At 41.4% G+C, this 23,594-nt stretch overlaps 1 long non-coding RNA gene across 3 annotated transcripts in view; it reads left to right on the top strand.

Moving 5' to 3' along the window:
- Positions 1-22,204, top strand: part of LOC140630361 (uncharacterized) — a 60,396-nt gene extending 38,192 nt beyond the window's left edge. For 2 of the 3 annotated variants that reach the window (XR_012028128.1, XR_012028127.1), the window contains 3 exons: positions 14,371-14,488; positions 19,151-19,318; positions 21,938-22,204. This is a non-coding gene — a long non-coding RNA (uncharacterized lncRNA). Of the gene's footprint in view, positions 1-754; positions 841-14,370; positions 14,489-19,150; positions 19,319-21,937 lie in introns of those variants that run through there. The other variant, XR_012028126.1, reaches the window with a different exon arrangement.
- Positions 22,205-23,594: the final 1,390 nt, after the last annotated feature.

The following is a 23,594-nucleotide window of genomic DNA, read 5'->3' as shown; positions in this document are numbered from 1 at the left end:
CCAAAATCAAGAGTCAAATGCTCAACTGACTGAGCCACCCAGGTGCTCCATGGATCTGACATTCTGAACATAAAATGCGAGTCCATTTCTTCAGCTGAGCAATAGCCCATGTCAAATTCAATCCATGATTGTATGAAAACTTGATTTTTATTCATGGAAAGAAGCATACATCATTAGGCTTTGACCCAAATTCAATTTGTTGGGATGAATATTGACAGACTAATAAACCAACATGCTTTCGAGTAGCAAGAAAGGGAAACACAGTACTTCATTCTCAGAAGAGTTAAGATTTAGTGACCCAAATACTAGTAAGAAATAATTGTTCTGGGGTTAATTTTTTAAGCAAACATAGAGCCTTACAGCCCTACTCTCTATCCTTCTCTACTTCCTCACCTGAGGGGGGGGGGGGGAACAAGAAAGAAAGAAAATATGTCATCTTTAACCAGAATGAAAACTCCAATCACCCAGCTGTTTTGTCAGTTTTATTTGTGATCTAATTTTAAAACTTAGAAGTCTGCCTGAGACACAGTGGCCACACCCTAAAAATTCATTGACTAATTGCATGAATGAATGAATGAATGAATGATGGGGGAAGGGTTTAGAGCTATCATGCCTATATAGAGTTGTAGAGACCATTAGCCTCTGTTCATCTACTTCCTATCACTTAAGCAGATGCGTCCCTGGCTTCAGGGGAGAGTTTCTGCTTGACCAGCCTATGTTAACACATAATCGACAATTATTACAGCCCAACAGCCCCTGTACCAATCAGTGTCCTGGTAAGAAACAGAACACTCAACATGTTTAACTGAAGAAAACTTAAAGAAGAGATTATTTACAGAGGTGAGGACAGCATTAAGGGACATATGCAGGTGGGGCACCTGGGTGGCTCAGTGATTGAGCGTCTGTCTTTGGCTCAGGTCATGATCCTGGGGTCCTGGGATCAAGTCCCACATCAGGCTTCCTGCTTCTCCCTCTGCCTATGTCTCTGCCTCTGTGTGTGTGTGTGTGTGTGTGTGTGTGTGTGTGTCTCATGAATAAATAACCTCTTTTTAAAAAAGGGGGGGGGGGGACATACCCAGAGTCTAGGGATTGCAAAAAGCTACTGCTACTCCAGTAGCTGAAAGGGAAAGAAAAGGGACCAGCTGGATCAGAGCCCAGTAAGACTGGGAGATGAAGGAGAGGGGCTGCCCAACAGGAGCTACCCTAACCATGGCAAAGCAGGGAGGGAGTAGACAAACTAAGTACCCACCCTCTCTTTTCTTCATTCTACTATCCTGTCAGCACTTAGCGGCCAAACTCAACTGAAAAACAGGAAAGAGCCAGAGTGATACATTCTATAGAGGTCAGACTCTGGGCATTAGAGTCAGTCAGAGAGGAGTAGAGAATAGATCTAGAGGACAAATAGGGAATAACCAGTACAGTCGTCTTCATACATGTTCCACCACAATGAGGAAAGCTCTGAGGCCTTGACAATGAGCCCAAATATTCACTGGTCCCTTGGTTCTGTCTTCCATCATTAACTGTTTGCTCCCAGTTTTAATCTTCTCTCTCCAACTACATTCAGTGGTCTGGGGTCTTCTTCATCATGGATGATTATACATGAAAAGCACCAGTTAAATATTGGCTAAAGAGTAATCACATAGTAGGGAGCACTCAGTATGGGGGCATTTGCATGATGCCATGCATTGGACTCAACCCTGGATAGAAATTGCAAATGCAGCAGAGATTATCTCTTTCCTCAAAGCACATACAGTCATGGAGTGGGAGTATACAGAAAGTAAAAATTAAATTAAAAAAGAAAGCTAGTGATAATGCAACAATGAAGAGGACAGTTTATTGAGAAGGAATAAATGAAAGCATGAAATGCCTTCCCGTTGGAAAAGGAAACTTACATTATTATATTTTTTTCCCAGAGTTTAATCACCTTTTGATTTTTATATTCCACAAAAAAAAGAAAAAATATTGGTGTTGATTTTGGGTAACCAAAACAATAGTAAGTAGAAGGAATTTCTGGGCACAAGAAAGAGAAGTTTTGGAATTAGATAGACTAGGAACCGAATCTTAGGCCTACCACTTTGAAGTCTGAAACTACTGCAATCTCATTTCTAATTGGTGATAGTGATACTTCGGTTGCAGGGTGGCTGAGAAGATGAAATCATTTGACTTTCTGACAAAACCTGGGCACTGGGCTAAGAATTTGGGATGTTGTGGTTTCTAGTCAAAATATTCAACCTGTGTATATATTAAGGATGAAGGGAAGGAAGGAGGTCTCTAATATAGGTAAAATCTCTATTTCCCTATGATTATAATTAAGGCCACCTTAGGAATAAAATACTATGGTAACACTGTCTATATGATTCCAAATTGTGCTCTTAATTTTCTACTCCAAAGGAAAAAGCATATGATTGCACATCAAAAAATGTCTGCTCAGTGGTTGAAGTTTAGATTGGAGTTAATTTCAAGGTTGATTGGAATGTCAGAGTTAATGATTTTGTCTGCGAAAACTTGGAATTCGTGATTATCCTTAAAGACTGTAAACAGTGTTGAAAAGAGGCTATTTGTCCTCAACTTGTTTTTTCTCAGAATTGTCTCCCCCACCATGATCTTTCTGCAATAACCTCAACTGTCTGCAATAGTAGTTAAAATTATGGTGCCTGACCCTCTCTTGAATTTATAAACCAGTCAGTCTGTTATTAGTGTTGTTATTAAGTCTCAAAGATTGTTTAATCAAAAAGTGACCTGATTCTCTTCCCATAGTATCTGGAGAGATACAGAGCTAAGACTAAATAAGAGGCAGAAAAAAAATGCACATAAGTTAAATAATTTGGGTTGGAAACTAGATAATAAAATGCATGCATCAAAAAGAAAAGTGAAAGAAGCAAAGTTCTTTAAAGAATGAGAGAGTAGTTGTCAGTAGCAAACCAGGACAGGGAGAGAAGGGAGGCGAAGGAGCCTAGAGAGAAAGAGAACAGGGAGGAAGAAGAGGAAGGAGAAAAAGACAAGAAAAGGAAAAGAAAGCAAGCCTCAATCCAATCTTGCAAAAGTTCACAATAACACTAGAGTTCGTGAGAAGAATGGGCTTTCTCCCCTACTGTGGCATCCAGTGTCATCAGATATTTAAAAGACTCCACCATCCAGGGATTATTTATGGACTCCAAGACTGTAAATCATTTCTGTATGACCTTGGAGCATGGCTTGCGTCCTTTGGGACATGTTATATGATACCTCTAAGCCTCCGTTCCAGCCCATTCCCCATCCTTGATGCCTTTCTCTCCACAGTCTTTCAGTCTTCTCACATTAACATGGAATTCCACTCTGGCAGAGCTAGAGGGCTCTTGGAGGTCATTTAGTTCAGCTCCCCCATTCTAAAGAGAAACGAGTCCAGAGAAGAAGAGGAGCTATGTGTTCAAAAAACCAAGACTGGAAAAAAAAATCCAACACTTCTTCTAGTCCAGGGTACCTTCAAAAGATGAATTCTTAAATGGGGTTGCAATTGGGATAAGGGAATCAGGAAATACCTACATACCTCTCCCCCCAATTTCTTAACTACTGTTTCCTATACTCAGGGATTCCTTTGATAGGAAACAAAGCTCTTCACTCTTCAGGAAGAAGGAAGAATGCTGTGACTGACATTTATTGAGCACCTTCTATGTGCCAGGCACCATGCCAGATGCCTCCCATCCACGGTCCCATTTAATCTTCACAATAATCCCATAACCGAGGTTCTATTAGTCCCACTTTCCTTCTCTGAGTTCAATTACCTCAGCTGTAAGATGACCTTCCTGAGGTCACAGAGGTTAAGTTCCAAAAACAGGGTCCAACTGTAGGTTTGTCTTTCAAATAACAATGGTGCTTCATTGGGGTGGGGGTGGATTTTGGAATCAAACTGTATTGTGTAACAAGGCACATGAGGAGAGAGGGTAGAGTGCTGTGCAAGGGAGACGCACCACCTCTCCACCTTCCACTGGCAAGGGGGCCAAGATGAGATTCAGCTATGTATCCAGGATGAAGAAAGGAGACTGAATCATTGGTGAGCACCGGTGTTCTCTGCCATGGTACGCTGCCTTAAAAAGGCAAACAACTCTCTCATTATCGTCTGATGAGATTACCCACAATAACCATATGAGTTCAGCGCTCTCAGGATGAGGCTCCAAAAGGAGGATGGTATTCAGTCAAGATCACAAAGGCATAAGCTTCAGAGGCAGAAAATCTCAGGTCAGGCTCCAGCTGTAAATCCAAATGTCTTCCCTCTACACTGCCTGTAGATCTCAGCTGATCCTCAGGCTGACAAAGAGCCAGATCACATTGGCCCCTCCTTACCCAGCAGAGCATCTGCAAGGAGTTTCTGAACCCTGAACTGTGATTATAATTGCACTGAATGAGACACTCCACTCCTCCATTTGCTTCTATCAGAATCACCACGTAAATGTAGCCAAAGAAGGAAGAGCTTGGGCTTCTCTGTCTGAATTCTCAGAATCAGTGAGTCAAATTGCCTGGCCTGGGAAGTCTCAAGGAAAGTATGTTGGCACAGCCTCCGTGAGGGAAATTGGGTATTCTGACTTTCACTCAGAACTCTCCAAGCATGCAAGAGCACTGAGGCCCTCTGGTTTCTGCCTGTGAGATAATTGGATATTTCTCCCCCACCATCTCCCCATACAGGATAATAGTTTACAGATTGGGAAATTAAACAGAATCTTCAAATGCAGAGGGTGGGTTTGTTTCAGTATATGGTAGAAATAATAGAATCAAGAGAATTTTTAAAAAGAAAACACAGATCAATAGAACACTGATAGAAACCAAACCAGGGTCAAAATACGTGGGGTTTGGGGCCTTCCTTTGATGTTATTGGTCTGGGGAGAGGATAGTCCCATCCTCTCTCTGAATCTTGACCTCCTCTTCCTTGAAACCAAATGGGTTACTTGAGTGATTCTGGGTCAGGGTAGCTCTACCCCTAAAGGGCATTTGTGAAAGTATAGAGACATTTTGTGATTGTCACAGCAATTGATCAATTGAGGACACAATTGATCTTTAGCAGGAAGAGGCCTGCAAGATGTGGGATAGTCTCACCAATAAAGGACTGTCGCTCCCATAACACCAGTAGTATCGTTGAAAATTTTTTGATAATCTCTTGCAGCTAGAATCAAAGATTTTTAATGAAAAATTGGCCTAATTTTCTGCTTTGGTAGCTAGGAAACTCCGAGCAAACTGGAGAAGCCTCAGTCACAGTTCTCTGTAGCCTAAGTCCTTGGTATTATTATGATACTTTCTATTTATTCTTCCCTTGTCCTCCCTACATACACATAAACACACACCAATGTTGTACTTCTTGAACTTTCGCCATTACCTTAGTGATCAAATTTTAAATGAATCTTCTTTTCTATTGTTCTTTCCTTTTTTTAATGGATTTGCATTTTATTATCACATGGTTTCATTGTGAGCTATTCGTATATACGCTTCCCCTACTAGACTAAACTCCTCAATGGCAGGGAAGTGTCTTGCTCATATTCGTTCATTCATTTGATAATTCAAATGATACTTTTAATAGCTAATATACATTGAGCACTTACTATGTACCAGCAACAGTACCATGAGCTTTTACATGTCTTGAGTCAGTTAACCCTTAAGTACTCGTATTATCCCCATTTTATGGATGAGAAGATTGAGGCTAAAGGAGGCTAAATGACTGGCATGCAGTCACACAAGCAGGTATCATATTAAGGATTGCAAATCTGAGACAGAAAACAGTTCCTGCATTCAAGGAGCTTGCGTTCTGACAGGCAAATGAACCAATACGGACAGCACAGCACAACATGGTCTCTGAGTGTGATTGTAGAGATTGCCAAGTGAGCCCCAAGGAGAGGCACAGAGCCCAGTGTCTGGAGAGGAGACCCAGAAAAGATGATGCCTAAGCTCAAGTTAGAGACCCAGTGAGAATGATCAGAGAGGCCAAAGAGCAAGGACACTCCACTGGGAAACCCAAAAATAAGAGAGTATACATCTCAGGGACTGCAAATGCCCAGCATTTTAAGCCATTGCTTGAAATGTGACTTGCCTATAGGGACTGAAATCCAGTATAATTTACCCATAGGGAGACTGAAAAGGTATGTTGTTGAAGTCCCAGAATTTGGTTTTGATGGGAACCAAGCTGTAAATGATCGGGGCATAGCCTACAGCCTTGGTGTCAGTCCTCCTCAACATCAGAGGCAAAGAACAATAGGGAGAAGAAATGTGTGGGAAATATCAGAAAGGGAGACAGAACATAAAGACTCCTAACTCTGGGAAACGAACTAGGGGTGGTGGAAGAGGGAGGAGGGCGGGGGGTGGGGGTGAATGGGTAACGGGCACTAAGTGGAGCATTTGACGGGATGAGCACTGGGTGTTATTCTGTATGTTGGTAAATTGAACACCAATAAAAAATAAATTTATTTAAAAAAATCAAAGATAAAAAAAATAGGGAATCAAGCTCTTCCTAAAAGCTATACTTGATGCAAAGCATCTTCCCTGCTATTTCATTGAATCCTTGCTTCTGCCCAATAGGATAGTATTTTTACCCCCATTTCACAATTGAGACTACTGAGGCTCAGTGAGGAGCAAGCCAGGAATTAAACTCAGAGCTGACTGTGAATTCCAAATTCCTAAAAGGCTACCATGCTGTTCCCTGGTCTCACTCTGTGTGCGTGTGTGGGGGGGGAGTATTTTTGTGGGGGGGGGGGGTGCACACGAGCGCACTCAGCCCAGGCATGCTCACCAACTCTGCTGTCCCTGGGTCTCTGAGAGGCTGCTGAGGTCTCCCTGTTAGGTCTGACACTGCACGTGAGTGTTTACTTGAAAGGACTTTCTCCCCTCTTTTGTGTGGTCTGAAGCAGCAAATCCAAAGTCAATTTTGTTCATGCTCAATCTCAGTTTAGATAAACCAGTTAGCAGGGTATATATGATAAAATTCTCTGCCAAGTTATAAACTAAGTAGTCAAACAAACACAAAATCAAATGAAGATCTAATTAGCTTGGTTCAATCACTCTGTTCCCTTCCAGCTAGTTCAGGATAATCTATAACAAACACCAAAGAAGGAAAACAAGCTACCTGCATTCATGTCTTCTTTTCCTTTTTTTTTTTTTTTTGTTTTTTTTTGGATTTATTTTTTTTTTACTTTTTTATTTTTTTTATTTTTTTTTCTTTTCTTTTTTTTCTTTTTTTTTAATTTATTTTTTATTAGTGTTCAATTTACTAACATACAGAATAACCCCCAGTGCCCATCACCCATTCACTCCCACCCCCCGCCCTCCTCCCCTTCTACCACCCCTAGTTCGTTTCCCAGAGTTAGAAGTCTTTACGTTCTGTCTCCCTTTCTGATATTTCCCACACATTTCTTCCCCCTTCCCTTATATTCCCTTTCACTATTATTTATATTCCCCAAATGAATGAGAACATATAATGTTTGTCCTTCTCCGACTGGCTTACTTCACTCAGCATAATACCCTCCAGTTCCATCCACGTTGAAGCAAATGGTGGGTATTTGTCATTTCTAATAGCTGAGTAATATTCCATTGTATACATAAACCACAGCTTCTTTATCCATTCATCTTTCGTTGGACACCGAAGCTCCTTCCACAGTTTGGCTATCGTGGCCATTGCTTCTTTTCCTTGCTCCTTAGTGTTTTGCAGGTTTCCTTCTGTCTCTCTCTAGGTTTTCCCCTCTTTTCTGCATTTCTTTTTTTCTTTCTTTTCTCCTTCTTTCATTACTTTCTTTTTCTCTTCCATCCTTCCCTATCTTGCTTCCTTCCTGCTGTTTGTCTTTAGGGCTCAAGTGGAAACTCTAGCCTGGGAGACATGTGAGGCTCCCATAAAAGCCAGTTCTGAAAGGAGGCCATCAGTTTTTCCCTGCTGACACAGACAGCCTGGAGCTGAAAACCGTCTCAACACTTTTCAGCCATGAAACTGGATATGTGCACTCCTGGGATGCAGGAACCACAGTGTGTCTCTGGTCATCTCCAATTGTCCCTGATCCAGGCTGAGGTTAGGGACCACCTGCTTGTGAAACGCCAATAGAAGTGCACCAAGGGGCGAGGAGTTGCCTGGTAGCACGGTGGGCATCAGACATAAATCCTTCTTTCATTTTTCAGTCCTAGCCCCAGTTACACACACACACACACACACACACACACACACACACACACAAAAATTCATTCCAACCAGAGAGAAGAAAGTGACAAGTGAGCCAGGCTTTAGCTTTTTAATAATGTGAAAATTGAAGCAATTGAGGAACAGTTATTAATAAGCACAGTTCATGCTATGAAAGCATGGAAATTTTTTTTTCTGTAACATAGCATAACCATGCGGGTGGAAATGTTGATTCATTTAAAATAAACCTCTGGGTAACTTTCAGCAAGTGAAGGAAACTGCACAAGGGAAAGGAGCGTGAGCTTGGAGTCAGACTCTATCCATCACACATGAGTTATGTGACCCTGGGCAGGTCATTTGCCCTATTAGACCTACCCTGCCATCTGTCTCTTCACTGGTAAAATGGGGCCAATAAATAAGCAAACCAATAAGTAGAGCTCCTCTCAGTTTTCTTGGAGTACATGAAATGAACAGTGTTAAATCTCAGCTTAATGAAAGTGTGCAGAAAACTAACAATTCTTAGAATTCTTATCCACATTTCCTCATTTGCTTTGTGATCAGAAGTGAATCGCTTCACTTCTCCAGACCTCTATTTCTTCTCTTCAAAACCAAATCACATTCCTGGGGATGCAACATGGTACAGTGACTCTGGTTTTAATCAAGTTAATCATGCACTTAAACTGTTACTTGCCAATCCCACTACTGGGTATTTTCTCTAGAAAAATTAAAACTTAGGTTCATGCAAATAGTCATATACAAATGTGTTTAGTTGGTCTCTTCATAATCACCAAAAAGTGGAAACAACTTAAATGTGCTTCAGTGGGTGCATGGATAGACAAACCATGGCTTATCCATACCATACAACACTGCTCAGCAATAAAAGGAATGATTTTGTGATACGTGCAACAACTGGGATGAGTTTTTTTTTTTTTTTTTTTTTTTTTATTCCTGAGAGACACAGAGAGAGAGAGGCAGAGACACAGACAGAGGGAGAAGCCGGCTCCCTGCGAGGAGCCTGATGCAGGACTTGATCCCAGGACCCTGGGACCACGACCTGAGCCAAAGGCCACCCAGGTGTCTCTGGGATGAATTTCAAAGGTATTATGCTAAGTGAAAGAAATCCATCTCCAAGGCTGTGTACTGTATGAGTCCATCTATCTGCTATTCTCCATTTAGAGAGACACAGAACTATATATAGTCTAAGAGAATGCATCAGAGGCGGCTCAGGGTGAAGGGTGCAGGAAACATGTTATTGTAAATAGGTGGCAGGAGGGAGTTTGGGGGTAACAAGAACTATTCTGTATTCTGATTTTGGTGGCAGTTACATAAATCTCTGTGTGTGTTGAAATTCCTAGAACTGTATGCCCAAAAAAGAGTGCATTTTACTCTGTCATTTAGAAAATAAATAATAAATTGAGTGGGAAGAATAAAAATAAATTACTCTTATTTATCCATAACTTTTTGGTTCACAAAGTACTTTCATTTGATTCTCACAGCTCAGAAATCATAACTGACAGACACAAAATGACTTGCCTGGCAAATACTGATGTAATGCTTGAATCCCATCCTTCCAATTTCAAATTCTAGGTCCTTTTCAGCACACCTCACTAGGTGATACTTGAAGTCCTTTCATTTTCTGAGAGGCTGTGTGTTTGCCGGAGGAAGCTGTTATATACTGTCTATTGTTTGCCTTGTTTTGTTTTGTTTTTTCCAAGTTCCTATGTCAACCTGCTCATGCTCCTGGGAATGTTTATATTTTTGTAGGGAAAAAATGAAACAGGCCAGTGCATAATTCAGACAAATGACACATGAGGGGAAGGCACTTTTTTGACTGTCTCTTTGAATGAATGATTAGAAAAATAAGTTGTGGTAATCTTTAACAACTTCATGCATGTATTCATTCATTCAACACATCTTTACTCAGCCACTTCAATGGGTGTGCTGTGACTTGGCACCAGCCATTTCTTTTGCTGTAGAAACTCTCCCTACATCCCTTTCTGGCTAACTCTCATGCATCCTTTGGATGTTGGCTGGAACTTCACTTTCCTGGTGGTTTCCCTGACCTTTACCAACAAGCTTGCTTTGGTGTTTTCCTGGGACTGGAGCATCCTGCACATTGCTCTACATCAGCACTAAGGATTTCAGTACAACATGGTGGCCGTCTCTCTGCCTAGACTGTGAGCGTTAAAAAGGGAGGGACCAGATAAGAATCACTTAGCACAGGGCTCTGCACAAGTAAGAGGCCCTCATTCATCTGTTGGCCAGTTTTTTACATGGCCCTGCTTTGTGTCAAGCAGCATTCTCTTGTGGGGAGATTGCCCATGTCTACATGGATCTTACCATCAAAAGAGACCACAAAGAAACAAATTATATGCACCACCACTCTTATATATCGCTGAAGAAAATAAAAGTGGGCAAAAGGACACAGTATAATGGGGTCCTGAGGAAGAAACATTCGAGCACAGATGGGAATGAAGCACAATTCCTCATTCAGTGTTTACTCAACAGAAATTTCCTGAGAAGATAATACTTCACTAATTTTTCACCATCTTTTAGACCCTGGGTCCTTTCTTGACCCCCATGGCTCAGTAGGCATGGGCCCATCTGCTAATATTGGCACTTTGGGCCCTGTTCCCTCTGGTGACTGGAGCCATTGGGATTCCATCGGCCTGGTGTGGGAATATATCTCCCACTTCACTGCCTCTGACAACCTGAGCAAACTTCTCCTGGGCAGGGGTGCTGAGAGTAATTTTGTTTTGGAATCTGGGTTGGTGTTTAGATTTTAAACTAGTAACCTGCCAGTCTCCGGCCATTTAAGAACTTGGCTTCCTTTGACTCATAAAGTGTCCTTTATGCCTCAGAGGTGACATAAAATATCATTCCATCTTTGCCCTGAAATACTCCCGACTGGTGCATGAAATGGGCCTTTATGGTACATCAAAGGCCCATAACCATATCCTTTCCTGGACCTTTGATATTTTAACATTTGGCCAATGAAAGTATTATCTCTTCAATCCACAGAGCACTTATTTATTTTGTTGGTTATATCTTTGTTGTTACTTCAATGATGAGAGTGCTAGGCAAGGAGAAGGAGCCCAGCCTCTTGGCAGCTCCAGAGTTGGACTTTTTCTAACTTTTATCTCCAAAAGCGTAAGAACTCAGTATTTGAACTTTTTTGGTCTAGGCCTCCTACGGGAAATGTCAGACAGCATCCCCTTTAACCAGTGCCTCTAATTTATGCTTCTCATAAGCCCACCAAGTTCCTTTGGTAGCCTTCCATGGGCTATCTGGATCTTGAGGAATTGGTGTTTAGTTTAAAACGGAAGCCAAAGCTTCATTATTATTGGAAATGTGCTGCTCACATTCAGTGAAGAAAATTTGGAAATCTAATATACGTCTCCTTTTAAGTTAGAAACCCAAGAACCATCTGAAATCCCTTACCCACTTTTTTATATACTGAAGAAGCACTTATTGAGGTTCTATGCCCCATCAGACACTGGGCAGGACCTCAATGATATCCAGCATAAGACAGTCTGCCCTAAAATCCTTCAGTTAAGTTCCTTTCTCTCTTAAACTCCCCTTAATTTTTTACCAAGTCCTGCAGATTCTGTCTTCCCAAATAATTCTCACATTCACCTCCCTCTCACTGCCCTCTCTACCTCTGCCTTAGATCAGGATCTAATCATTTTCCAACTGAATTATGGCCACCTCTTATGGCAATCTCTTAACTGGACTCCTGACCATGAGCATTACCCCTGTGGCCCACCCGGGATCCAGCCACTGGCATGAATCTAAAACTCAAATCCAATTTTATCAGTGCTCTGCTCCAAACCTCTCAAGCTCAAATGCCTTCAAGGTCCAGGCAGGAAATAAAAATAAGTAAAGTAGCAGAGTAAGGTCAGGGCCAGGAAGAAAGTAAAAAGTAGAATTGGAGAGTGCATGCCCCACCTAAATTAGGGCCCTATGTGAATCAAGTGAACATGTCTTTGGGCTGAACCCCAGGCCCACCAGCCTGAGAGCTCTGGCTCACACTGAATTCCTACTCCTCTCTTCAGCGTCTCTCACTGGTGCCGCCTTATGAATTGGCCCAACCAAACTTTCTAGTCTTGTTTCTCACTCTGACCATCCCCCACTCACTTCCCCTTCTAATCTGTGCTTTAGCTATATTAAATGTCTTGCTTTAGCTTTCCAAAAACCATCACACTTTTGCATCTGCTCATGCTGTTAAATTTCCTGAAAATTACCCCAATTTCTCATGTAGGGAGTTCTGTTTCATCATTCAAAATTTACTCTCCAGTATCCCCTCCCCTGACTCTAGAAAGGATTGATCCTTCCTTCCCTGTCTTACTTCTTTGCCTTGTCAATCGGTGGGTGGAGAAGACCAGCATGCTAGCGGGGAGCTGTGGTTAGTGCTTGCTGGCTGACACTGGGCAATATTTGTGGTCCTGGGATCTTGCACTGAGCAAATACTTCAGTAGAAGCGAGACAAACTGAATGATCAGTTTCAGTGCTAAGTAATTACACTTATTTCTTATTTAATTTTTATAAGAGGCAGCCTGAGAGGCATGTGTTACTACACCCATTCTGTAAATGAGGAAACCAAGACTAAGCAGAGCCTAATGTTACATAGTAAGTGAGCAGTAGAAGCTGGCTCTGGCCCTAGGTCTTTTAATTCAGAGGCTGGCCTACTTCCAACAATGCGGTCCACTTAGTTCTCAAACTGAATGCAAATATACCAATGGAAAGTCCTAGAAGTATCTGTTGTGTCTGAGAAAAGGTCAAATTTTGGTAAGACCATTGATGGGAGAAGATGAAATAGATGAAGAAGAAAATGCACATAAAGAGCTAGAGAAACTGGACTTATTGCTCTTCTTCAGCACTATGTCCCAGACTGTCACAGTACAAAGAGGCTTCACTATTATGTAGGCATCCTGGCTTCTGGGCCTAGTCCTGCTGCTCACTTACTAGGCAACCTTGAGCAAGTCACTGTCCTTCTCTGACACTGCAGTTCTTCACCACGAAGTGTGGGGGCTGGACTCCCTAGTAACTGAGGTCTCTTCTTGCTGTGTCTAATGTCATGTCACCAAAACCTGGAGAAGTAGCAGGAGTGAAATTCTTACCAGGTCTACCATTTCTGACTGAGGCTCCACCCACTGCCTCACCACCCACAGTCTTTCCTTCTCTACCTTTCCCTCTGGAGAATCTAGAAACTGGGAAGCCAGGCACAGGTATAGCAGCAGTGAACAAAGATGGCTCAAGTTTTTTGCATCCGCGTCCAGCTTTCTAGAATGAATGGTACAGTCCAATGTGTTGCCTCCCACAATGGGAGGCTTTTTTGTTTTGTTTTAAGGACTTGCATTTCCCATCATCTTTCTTTATATTTTAGAATGCTGGACTAAAGAATTCATTAATATTCAATGAAGGATAACATTTTTTTTAGGATCATGTTAATTGTTTAATGTATTTGACTTCTGTCCCTTCCTCCTTGGAAAAAAAAAAAGAGAGAGAGAGGAAGAAATACTTTGAAAGAAAAATTTACTGACCATTTATTCAGGAATAATCTACTGGTCTTGTGATGATTTCTGGATTTTATTATGTCCTCTCTCCTCAAACCCATACCCCACATTGGGGGCCACAGGCTAGAGGTGGGGAGATTCATGAGGGACTTGATGCAGTCAGTCAGGCCTTCATCAGCCTTGGCCTGGACTACAACAGTTCGTAAGAAATCTAGAGAAGGCGATAAAAGTGAAAGATAATTCAGAAGCAGAATCTATAGGACTCAGCTAACGATTGGATATAGAAGTGAGACCAAGGAAAAACAGTCTAGGATAACTCTCTATTCTGGTTTGGGTGATGGGGTAGACAGATGGTGGCACCATTTCTGTGGAAAAGAGAGAAAGAAGGGTACACTTGGGGAGCAGAGGTGGTTGAGTTCAGTTTTGGACATGCTGAATTTGAGGTAAAGCATCCAAATGTAGCCGTTGGAAATATGAAGGAAAAACAGTTGGATATACTAAGTTTAACCCAATTTTGATAGACTGTATTACTGCCAGAATCTGCTGTTCCTTCCTGTAAGGCCCTACTTTATTGGACCTGTCCTTGAGGAGAACCATAATTCCCATCCCATTGACATTGGACGTGTCCATATGACTTGCTTTGGCTCACAAAATGTGAAAGAAATGGTATGTGTTCTTTCCAAGCAAAAATTCTAATGAGCAAACAACAGTTCTGCTTTGTTTCTTTCCTCTCAGCCATGACACTGACATGTCCCAGGGAGGGGTTGCTCCTTCCACTTTGATCTGGGGAAAAGGAAGACCTGGAGCAGAGCCACCACCAATCCAAGAGAGCAAGAAGTAAATCTTTGTTGTTGTGAGTGATTAACATCTGAGGATTTGTTGTGATAGTAGCCAGGCTTAGCCTACATTGAGTCACCCATCCACCCTCTCATTTATGGGAGACACTGAGACCCAGGCAGGGATATAAATTGGAAAAAGGAGAGGAAAAAAGTAATCTCCAGGTTTTCAAATCATAATAAGGTTTTTCTCCTCTCCATGCAGAAGTTCTCATGTCAATGGTATTTGTGTTCCTTGAATTTAATATGTTAGAATTGAATACCTTGGTAGCAGGGCCCAGTTTCCTTTTTCTTTCCCTTTTTTTTATAAGTAAAACATTATTTTCTTTTCCTCTGCAGAGATTTCATCTACATCCTGTTTTTTTCTCTCAGTTTAAAGTTCCTGTCTAGCATCAAGCCCATTAACATGAGATTTCTTTCCCACCACTCTCCCTCTCGGCTCCATAATACTGACTTTATGCACAAAAATTTTATTTGGGGTTAAAGCCAGGTGTGGGAAATTTTAAGACAAAAAGCCATTTAAAAATCTGTGTAGAGTGGAGGAAAGAGCATGTGACCAGGAGCTAAAAGATGGGAGTTTTATTCCCACCTGAGCTGCAAAATGTCTGTGTGACCTTGAATAGGTCACTTCACCTCTCTGGCCTTCCATTCCCTTATCTGTCATAGATGAATAATACATGCCTATTTCTAAGGTTTATCTGAAGATAAACTAAGCACCTATTTATAGATGTCTTTGAAAGACTGAATGTTGAAAGAGTAAATGTGTGGAGGTAGGGGACTTGGAGGATCAAGTATTGCCAAGCGACCTTGGACAAGCAGTCTCTTGGCACAGATTAAAATCCCAGTTGCCTGTGAAAGCATTTGTACCATGCCAGGCCAGTAGGCAGAAGCTTGGATGGAGGAAAAAGATTTTGGAAAGTGTTTCCAGTGTTTGAATTTCCCCAAGAGTAGGATTTCTGGCCCAAGTTTCAAGAGAGGGGAGCAGGGTTTTGGGGTCTGATCCACTGTGATGCTGGTCTGGTGGTGGTGGTCTACTGCGTTTAGAACAATACATTACACATCTCATCAGACCTTCACAATAATGCCATCACAGCCCCCTATTGTTAACCCTCTTTCTATGAGAAACTGGATCTCAGAGAGGTTAAAATGTATAAAGTAAAATCCCATGATAATTTTTGAGGAGAGGAGTAGCTTCACCAAAGGCTGGAGGGTGGGTAGAGAAGGCCAAGTGAGGGCAGAGAGGCCAGGAGGAGAGAAGCCATTGAACGTGTCCAGAGGAAAACAATTAGAAGCTAGACCACACAGACAACCTGGGGATGGACTTGAAATACTGTCAAGACAGGACATTCACCCAAGGTCATGTGGCAAATTAGTGAAAAAACAGATCTGGATCTCAGGTCTTGGGCTCCTAGCCAGAGCCCTTTCTCTTCTTTCATCTTCTTGTCTAATACAAAGTGTTCTTCATGAGGTTGATGGAAATGTACATGGAACAAAACTTTGAATCATGAAGAAAAAAATTTAAAAGAAGCACATTGTTAAAGGGACCCAGAAAATAACCATGCCCAATGGCTCCACACCATCAAGCAACTCTATTAGGGCAGGGCTTGCACCCTGCCTTTCCCACCCACCTTGTCCTGGCCAAAAGAAACACTGAGGATGGACTCAAAGAGTTAGAGCAATTTAGTGGGAAAGGAATATGTGTACATGTACACATGCCTATACATAGTTTTAATAATCTTTGCAAAAAAAAAAAAAAACACAAAAGCTTTTTACACACTTAAGATTCATTGAGAACAGGAACTGGCAAATGTTTTCTGAAAAAGGCTAAACAGTAAAAGCACCAGGCTCTGCTGAAACTATTCAGCTCTGCCACGGTAAGGCAAGAGTTGCCCCAGGCAATATTTCAATGGAGTGTCTGTGTTTCAGCAAAACTGTATTTAGAAAACCAAGAGGTGGCCTGGTGTTGGCCCTAGGAGCATAGTGAGCAGGCTCCTGCTTTAGAATAAAGTTGTCCACCGATGCACTATCTGAATGGGTGGGACATTGGTGCCAATGCTAGGGAAATGATCAGCATTCAATAACCACGCTGACAAAGTGGTTCAACATTTTAACAGCTCTAATATGGCCATCCTATGGAGTGTGGTAGAGCCATTTAAACAAAGCACTGCTTACAGAGCCTGCAGTGCTATATTGAGCATGTATTACCTGCCAGGCACTGTTCTAAGCAATTTACATGAAATAACTCCATTAATTCTCCCTACTGTGCCTATGAGGTGGGTGCTGTTACATATCCTCATCTTTCAAAATGCTTTTACTGTGCTTGCGTACTTCCTGTAATATACACGTGGGTAGAGGGGAAAGGAGAGCCTTGCAGGTCTCAGGGCGCTCACAGTAAAGGTATCTAACTCCAGACCTTTGCCACTTGGGTGGCTGATTCCTGGACTCCTGTCCTCTTAGGGAAGATGCCTTAGGGAGAATGTGGTTATCAAATTCCAGCAATTTCCAAAAGTTAAAGGATTCAATGGTTTCCAAAGCTGCATTTAATTTTTACTTCGTTTCTATCCTAATAGGAACACTGTGAAGCCTGACTGGTTCCCTAAGGGCACAGGCTTCCTGAGAAAGACAGTGTGGCACATGAGTGTTTATTCTTAACCCAGCTCTACTTTTCATCATAAATAGCCTCTCTGCATGGCCCAGAGGGAGTGTAGTCAGGAAGACTGTGTTCTATTAGGCCCTGGCACTATCTTGTTGGATGACTATGAGCCTCTCACTCAACCTGTCTGGGTGTTGGTTTCCTTGTATATTAAGTGGGAGCATAAAGAAAACTGATATTCAAGCTATTTCTCAGCTCTAAAATTTTGTCTGTGTTCAAAAACTGGGGAGGAGCAGAACTGAAATTTGAGAAAATGGGATTTCAGTCTAAGCTCTGCTACTACTTCTATAACCCTAAATAAGTCCTAGGCCTCACTTTTCCCAAAGAAAAAAGGGTAATTATTGCTAACTGTTAAATAAACCTACTGCATATGAGGCACTTATAAAACCCGTTTATATGAGTTTATGCATTCAAGTCCCTATGGCCCCTAGAAGGTAGTCCTCTTATTATCAAGCCTATTTACAAGTACAGAGAGGCCTCAGAAATAGAAACTCAACTCTATGGTCAAATAATCTTCAACAAAGCAAGAAAGAATATCCAATGGGGAAAAAAACAGTCTCTTCAACAAATGGTATTAAAAAAAATTGGACAGCCACATGTAGAAGAATGGAACTGGGCCACTTTCTTACACCATATACAAAGATAAAATGGATGAAAACCTAAATGTGAGACAGGAATCCATCAAAATCCTAGAGAACACAGGTAACAATCTCTTCCACCTCAGCCGCAACCACTCCTTGCTAGAAATGTCTCCAAAGGCAAGAGAAATGAAGGCAAAATTTAGCTATTGAGTTTTAGTAAGATAAAAATCTTCTGCACAGCAAAGGAAACATTCAGCAAAACCAAAGACAACTGCAGAATGGGAGAAGATATTTGCAAATGTCTTATCAGATAAAGGGCTAGTAACCAAGACCTATAAAGAACTTATCAAACTCAACACCCCAAAAACAAATAATCCAGTCAAGAAATGGGCAGAAGATATAAACAGACATTCCTCCAAAGAAGACCTACAAATGACCAACAGACACATGAAAAAATGCTCACCATCACTGAGCATCAGAGAAATACAAATCAAAACCACAATGAGATACCACCTCACACTGGCCAAAATGGCTAAAGTTAATAAGACCGGAAACAACAAATATTGGTACAGATGCAGAGAAAGGGGAACCCTCATACATTGTTGGTGGGAATGCACGCTGGTACAGCTGCTCTGGAAAGTAGTGTGGAGGTTCCTAAAGAAGTTAAAAATTGACCTACCCTAGGACCTAGCAGTTGCACTACTAGGTATTTAGTCCAAAGATATAAATGTGATCCAAAGGGACAGCTGCATCCCAATGCTTATAGCAGGAATGTCCCCAATAGCCAAACTATGAAAAGAGCCTAAATGACAGATGAATGGATAAAGAAGATGGTGTGTGTGTTTATATAATGGACTATACCTCATGGCCTGTGCTCTGCAGATGCCTCAGCCCAGCCCTCAGCCCCAGCTGATGTAAAATAGTGTACCAATTGTTTCTCTATGAAATGCTGTCCTTCCTATTAATGCTGCCTTCACCAAGAACTAGAAAGCTCTTCCTACCCCTGCCAGGGTTTGGAATCCTATAATTTCTTAAGGGCAAGTCCTGATTTTATTACTGCTGCTGCTGCTACTGCTACTACTACTACTGTCATTTTAAATATGGAGGAATTGAGGCTCCATGATGCAGAGCATCCTGCTCAGGATGTAGGACTCTAAAGTCCAGGTTCCCTTCTACTTGCTCCATTATGGATCCCTGCCCTGAATCACCTCTCCTTACCCTATTAAATGTCATGTCTGTAACAATCCTAGCATCCTGGCTGTGAGTTCATTTTTCACTCTGAAATTCCCAGAGCAGGTAATTTTATTTCCATTTTACCCTGAGGGAAAGACTTTGTGGAGCATGTGGCATGCACTTCAAAGAGAGTGGCAGGATAAAAATACACTGACGCACCTGCCTCTCTCCCTCCATTGCCCTGCCCAACCATTTCTCATCTTATCTTACAGCTCAAACCAAATAGGTGTCTATATGACAGAAGGAACCCTTGCTGGTGGTTTTGAGTTAAGTTCAGCCAAGAGTGACAGTTGCCCCAGACTCTAAGGCCATCATCTGGGAGCTCTCAGAGTGCCCACAAGTGAAGTTTGATTTGCAAGACTGCTATGTAAAACTAGCAGGTGGGTTGAATTTTGTCCCTGCCCCAATGACTTCCAAGAGCTATCCTCCTCCATTTCCCCCCCCCCCAAAAAAAAGGCAGAGACAAAATACCTGACTCAGCCTTATACAAAGGATTTTCTCTTCAAACAAGTATTTCAGGGTTTCCTTTGCCAAATCTGGGTCTCCAAGTTCCTTCTGTATCATCCCTGCCAACAATTTTGCACCTGAATTTTCTGATGCCCCCTCCTGAAGTGGCTCACTGCAGTGTCTCATGGATAACCACTCATTAGGGCAGAAGCCTTGATGCCTTGCCAGTAGAAAGTGCCAGAAGCACCCAGATTTTCCAAACACCTGGCCAAATTCAACAATCATTTTATTTGCTAATTTTAAAATTGATTTTACACATACATACACACACACACACACACACACACACACACACACACACTCTTATATGTTTCAAAGCCCTCCTCTTTAAAAGAAGGGCATAGCACCATTTGTTTCAACGTGGATGGAACTGGAGGGTATTATGCTGAGTGAAATAAGTCAATCGCAGAAGGACAAACATTATATGGTCTCATTCATTTGGGGAATATATATAATAGTGAAAGGGAATAGAAGGGAAGAGAGAAGAAATGGGTAGGAAATATCAGAAAGGGAGACAGAATATGAGAGACTCCTAACTCTGAGAAACGAACTAGGGGTGGTGGAAGGGGAGGTGGGCGGGGGTTGGGGGTGACTGGGTGGCGGGCACTGAGGGGGGCACTTGACGGGATGAGCACTGGGTGTTATTCTATATGTTGGCAAATTGAACACCAATAAAAAATAAATTTATAAAAAAATAAATAATGCAGAGCATTTTCTCATATGCATGTTGGCCATGTCTATGAAAGGAGGGCATAGAAGTACAAGCAGAAAATCCTATCTCAGGAGTAGGGGTTAAAAGTATGGAACAGCCGACTTGGGAACCAATCCCATTTCTGTCACTTAGTAGCTATGTGACCCTGGCCAACTAACTAAACTGCTCTGGGACTCAGATTTTGATTATAACAGTACCAACCTCATGACCTGCTCTGAAGAGGAACTAAAATCACCCCTGCAAAACACAGCACAGACTTAACATATCTTAACATTTATCACATGCTTATTATAACTATTAATATGATAATTAATGATACAATATGGCATATGATATGTAACATGGGATATATGATATCCCTATGATCATCATTTTAAGCCCAGAGCATTTTAAACTCTTGAGGGTAAGAACCTCAAATGTCTTTTTGCTTCCTATCTCCATTGCCTGGAACAATGTCTGGCTCAATACTCAACAAATATTTGTTAATGAGAAAACAATAAATGTTGGAAAGAATCTTGAAAGATGATCTTCTCTGAATCAGGTTCTTAGAGCTCTACCAAAATATTAGCCATTTTAGTTCATTTGTATAGGTTTAACAGTTTTTTGACTTACAAGTTTTCCAAGTGAAATGCATTCATTTCTTTCTATTTTTATTTATATTCCCTGTATTTACAAATTGCTCCTAATTTCATCACCTATAGACTTCTAATATTTCCTATGCTCCTTCTTTCTAATCAGAGACATTTTTTTTATTGGAGTTCAATTTGCCAACATATAGAATAACACCCAGTGCTCATCCCATCAAGTGCCCCCCTCAGTGCCCATCACCCAGTCACTGCCACCCCCACCCACCTCCCTTTCCACCACCCCTTGTTCGTTTCCCAGAGTTAGGAGTCTCTCATGTTCTGTAATCAGAGACATTTTTGATGCATAATACAAATATACTCATTTCCCAAAGGTTAAGCCACAAAGATAAGCCTTTTCTTCAATTTTGGTTGGAAGGTAATCAGCTTGGTGGGGTCATATTGCTGGACATGAGATCATCTGTTCTGTGTAGCTTTCCATTACTTTTCAACCTATAAATAGTGTGTTGAGTTTCCTCCCTATTTTTAATGTATCAGCCTGAGAAGCAAAAATCTTTCAAAACATAATATCCATTCTGAGATTATAATAGATGAGGTCTTTATTGATGAAAAGTTGAGGAACCCCTAGGACACCTGGGTGGCTAAGCATCCAACTCTTGACCTTAGTTCAGGTCATAATCTTGGGGTCCTGGGATCGAGCCCCACATCAGGCTCTGCACTCAGCAAGAACTCTGAGGATTTCTGTCTCTCCCTCTGCCTGTTTACAGACATATATGCGCTCTCTCTCTCTCTCTCTCTAAAATCTTTAAAAAATTGGGGAACCTCTAAATAGGTCTAGTGCCCTTATCTAACCAGCTGGTTGGAGCAGGTAATTAATGTTCAAAAATACTTATTTACCTTAATTTAGTTAATCTTCAAGTGTCTATAGAGCTAGTTAGGTACATCAAGTGGATACCGTGAAATGATAAAATATATATAATTGGTCTTTACCCCCAGTTCCTGGCACAGACCTTAGAAATTCCTTAGAACTTCCTGTGTAATAGGAGTGTTTTCTGATATTGAGAATGATCCCCTTTACACCATGTCTGAGCTTGTGCAGACAAGGGGATTCAAATTGGATTGTCATGTTTCAAAGGAGAGGCTGGCTGCACACCTGTTAGAGGATTAAAGCTTTAGCCTTACTCCCTACCCTCTAGAGAGAAGAATGGGGCTAGAGATTGAGTGATCAATGATTGGAACAACCATGCCTACATAATGAAGCCTTGATGGAAACTCTAGACCGATGGAAGTCTGGGGAGCTTCTGGATTGATGAATACTTCAATGTGCTGGGAGGGTGGTACAGACAGAAAAGGCACAGAAACCCTACACCATGCCCACCCCTGACCTTGCTCTCTGTATCCCTTCCATTTGACTGTTTCTCAGTTGTATCCTTTATATTAAAATTGCGATATTAAGTATAGTACTTTTCTGAGTTCTGTGAGTTTTTTCTAGTGAATTATTGGACCTGATGGGGGAGGGGAGTGGTGGGGAACACCCCGAATTTGTAGCCAAGTTGGACAGAAGCGTAGGTAGCCTGGGGACCTGGGACTTGCTACTTCAGACGAAGGGAGGTCAGTCTTATGCAGCTGAGCTCTTAAGCCTGTGGAGTCTGACACTAACTCTGGGTGGTTAGTGTGAGAATAGGGTTGAGTATAGGACACTCAGTTGGTGTTGGAAAGATCCAGGTATCTCATCTATTAAATGGGAAAAGTGAGACTCAAAGGAAAAACAAAATACCCACGGTCATATATCTTTTCTTCTTTCCATGTATTTCCTAAGGAGACTGCCTGCCTTAGAGTCAACGGGTAGCCCATGTTCCCCATACCATACTCAATTCTTCCTGATGGAATGATTCATCTAGTAGCTGAGTAGTTAGTCTGACACTCACCAGTGTGTTTCTAGACTAGGTAGGGTTAAGAGCTTTGATTTATAGTCTTTGCTATTGGAACTGCATGGTCAAGGGGCAGTGATTCTTCTTGCACTAAGCTATGTAAATGTTTGCCCATTCTGTAGATTCACACTCTCAAATGTGTCATTCAAAGTCCTGTTCATGGAAAAAAATAATGAAAGTCTATTTGGCCTCAGGTCCAAGCCTTGCCATCCAAGGCAACACTACCAACAATGAAGCCTGGAAGTTTTACCTTCATCTTGCTGTCCTTTGTGTTTGTTTCTCAATTGGTTCAGAACTTATAGGGAGAGGGGGAATTATTCCTTATTACTTTTAAACCCCTGTCCATGAGGCATTGCTTTCAACTATGATTCCAAAGCCTCTTTCTTTCTTTTATTTCAAAGTCTCATAACACTGAGGCAAAAGACTTGAGGAAACAAGAATGAATATATAAATAAACGTTTTTTTTTATATTTACAGAGCAGGACATTAATAGTATTGTGTAAGAGAAAGAAGATGGTCTCCATATCCTATCCAAACTACCTCACATGGCTTGAAAATTTTGTAATACTCCCTGGAAACACTTTTTGTCAAGAAAGAACTCACCATGGGTAGTGCCAGCACATGTTTCCATTTGTTGTTTTATATATTTTATATTTGCTTCAATTATGGAGCCAGCCCTTTTAAAGACAGGAAGTATGCATAAAAATGTGTGTTGAACAATAATTGTTCTTAAGGTTTATTTCACTTAAAAATAAAATAAAACCCACCATGGTTCAAATGAAATGACCCAGTTAAAGACAACGCGTCTCCTCCTGTGGGTCTTTTCATAACTGTAGGACTAAAATTTCCAAGGTATCCTTTTGACTGTTTTCCTAAATTGTTACCATATTGAAAACAGCTGTTTTCAACAGTTAGGTGCAAA

This window comes from Canis lupus, chromosome 3 (genome assembly GCF_048164855.1).
Source record: "Canis lupus baileyi chromosome 3, mCanLup2.hap1, whole genome shotgun sequence".
Lineage (NCBI taxonomy): Eukaryota > Metazoa > Chordata > Mammalia > Carnivora > Canidae > Canis > Canis lupus.
Note: the sequence above shows the minus strand (reverse complement) of the source record. Positions and strands in the feature narration are given on the sequence as shown.